Source organism: Vigna umbellata, chromosome 6, assembly GCF_029865625.1.
Source record: "Vigna umbellata cultivar VRB3 chromosome 6, Vumbellata_1.0, whole genome shotgun sequence".
Taxonomy (NCBI): domain Eukaryota; kingdom Viridiplantae; phylum Streptophyta; class Magnoliopsida; order Fabales; family Fabaceae; genus Vigna; species Vigna umbellata.
Genome location: NC_142170.1, coordinates 19,025,923 through 19,028,809, shown reverse-complemented (window position 1 = coordinate 19,028,809; position 2,887 = coordinate 19,025,923). Strand labels below are relative to the sequence as shown.

General features: G+C 37.6%; 1 pseudogene; it reads right to left on the bottom strand.

Moving 5' to 3' along the window:
- Nucleotides 1-325: 325 nt before the first annotated feature.
- On the bottom strand, nt 326-2,686 carry LOC148196895 (uncharacterized; annotated as a pseudogene).
- Between the last annotated feature and the right edge of the window lie 201 nt (nt 2,687-2,887).

Below are 2,887 nucleotides of genomic sequence, written 5' to 3'. Positions count from 1 at the left end.
CGATCATGTGCCAATACTCCAAGGTAAGACCTAAATACATCTGCATTTGGGCCAGCTGCAACTCCAGTGACCACGTCAATAATGACAGGTGTCCTCTCACCTACATTTCTTCTAAGTATAAGCTGTCGTAACCTCGTTGCTCCTCTCGTCCGTCTAGAAGTGGTGGGGACTTCATCGCCTGACGAATGAGGTGACTCAGCCATATATCTGTCACAATAAATAAGATGAAATATAAATAAAGCACTTATAAAATAACATATATTATTTAACAAAAGCCATAAATATTTACACAAACATGAAATTCATACATAATCATATGGATTTGTCATATATATATTCCCTCATTGTGATCTTCTCGTATTGCTTGTATATCATCAATTAGAGGGTCGCCATCCAAATTTATTGTCGTTTTAAATGGATGGCTGTCAGCGATATGAAGATTACTTAGATTCTCTTCTTTATCTTCAATTTACCTTTTTCCTTGGAGAGCAACATACAAATGGTCAGACGCAGGATCTTTGACATAAAAAACCTAACTTGCTTGATATGCCATGATGAACGGTTCGTCTCTATAACCAACCTTTCGAAAATCAACAAGTGTCATACCAGATTCATCTATTTTGACACCACTCTTATTGTCTACCCACTTACATTTGAAGAGTGCAACGGAAAACTTAGTGTAATCAACTTCAAATATCTCTTCAATTCTACCATAGTATCTTATGGATCCAACTATAGGATTTTGATCTTTGGATGTGGAAAATTGTAGCGACTTAGCTTCTAGACTGACGCCATTATTTTGTACTGTGCTTTTATCATCCAAAGTCTTTGTATAGAATGTGCAATTATTAATTTCGTAGCCTGTACAACATACAACATCAAACTTCAAGCCATTTGCTAACCACAACAAAGTCTCAAAGGACCGTGATTCTTTCGAAACTTCAGATTTGAACCAGCACAAGAATGTTTTGTTATGCTCCAGCAACTGCCATTTCTCTGATTGTCGTGGATAGTTGTCCCTTACAACGGCTTTGTGTGCTTCCAAAAATGGGATCACTTCATCTGTGTTGTTTAATATGTACAGATGTGCTTGCATCAATTCTTCACGACTTTTCGTCACCACATTCACACCTCGGATGCTTTTACTTGTAGAATATCTACTCAACCATGATGTCCAAGGGACTCCTATCGGATTTGCTTTAGTCATATACTCAGAGCAAAACTCAATACTTTCTTCAGCAATATATCTTTCAATCATCGAACCTTCTGGACGATATTGATTTTTGACGTACCCTTTCAAAATCTTCATATAACGCTCAATAGGGTACATCCATCTTAAGTATACTGGTCCACACAACTTTATTTCTCTGACCAAATGAACAAGTAAATGCACCATGATGTCAAACAAGGATGGAGGGAAAAACATTTCTAGTGGACACAAGATGATGATAATTTCGCTTTGAAGTTCATATAACTTTGTAGGATCAATGACTTTACTACAAATTGACGAGAAAAATGAGCACAATCGAGTTATGGTCAGCCTAACTTTTTTGGGCAAAATTCCACGAATTTCCACTGGTAACAACTGTTGCATTAAGACGTGGCAATCGTGAGACTTCAGTCCAACAAGCTTTAAGTCCTGCATTGACACTAAGCTCTTGAAATTTGAAGAGTATCCTTGTGGTACCTTGATACTCTTTAAACAAAGACAAAAACTTATCTTCTCTTGTTTGGACATTGTGTAACATGCAGGGGGCAAATAAGTACATTTACCAATCTCTCTTGGTGCCAACTCTTCTCGGATCTTCATGTCAACCAAATCCAAACGCGCATTCACTCCATCTTTTGTTTTTCCTTGGATGTTTAGTAGTGTACCAATCAAGCTATCACATACATTTTTCTCAACATGCATGACATCTATGCAATGTCTAACATCTAACTTTGACCAATATGGAAGATCGAAGAATATTGATTTCTTCTTCCAAGGGGTCGTTACAGAAGACTTCTTCGACGTTTTCCCAAATATATGATGTACTCTATTAACTTTCTCAGCAACTTCAAGTCCAGTAAGTGGACTGGGTGCATTGTCTTTCTCTTGTTCTCCATTGAATGCTTTCTTTAACCTTCGATACGGATGATTAGATTGTAAAAATCATCGATGACGCATATACACTGTCTTCCTTCCGTGTTTTAATTGTTGAACTGCAGTGTTTTCTTCACATATAGGACATGCTTTATGACCCTTCACACTGTACCCCGACAAATTACCGTAAGCTGGGAAGTCATTAATGGTGCAAAATAACATGGCATGCATCATGAAAGTTTCTGAAGCAAAGGCATCAAATATTTCATCCCCATCAACCCATAACAACTTCAAGTCTTCAACTAGTGGCCTTAGATAAACATCGATGTCATTTCCAGGTTGCTTTGGACCAGATATCAACATTGACAACATCATGTACTTTCTTTTCATGCACAATCCAGGAGATAAGTTGTAAATTATCAGTATAACGGGCCAACAACTGTGATTGGTACTTAAATTACCAAATGGATTCATTCCATCAGTAGCTAAGCCAAACCTAAGATTTCTACATTCTTCACCAAATTGGGGGAATTCTTGATCAATAATTTTCCATTGCTTTGAATCAGTTGGATGACGAAGCAGCCCATCAGTTGTTCTCTCATCTGCATGCCATCTTAGGTTTTTAGCGTCTTTGGGATTCGCGAACAAACGCTTAAGTTTGGCAACTAGTGGAAGGTACCAAACTACTTTCAAAGCAGAACCATTCTTTCTGTGTGACCACCATCTTCACCGTTGTTTTTTGACTTGTATCGTGATAACCCAAACTTTGGACACTTTATCAAAACTTCATTCTCATTCCTATAT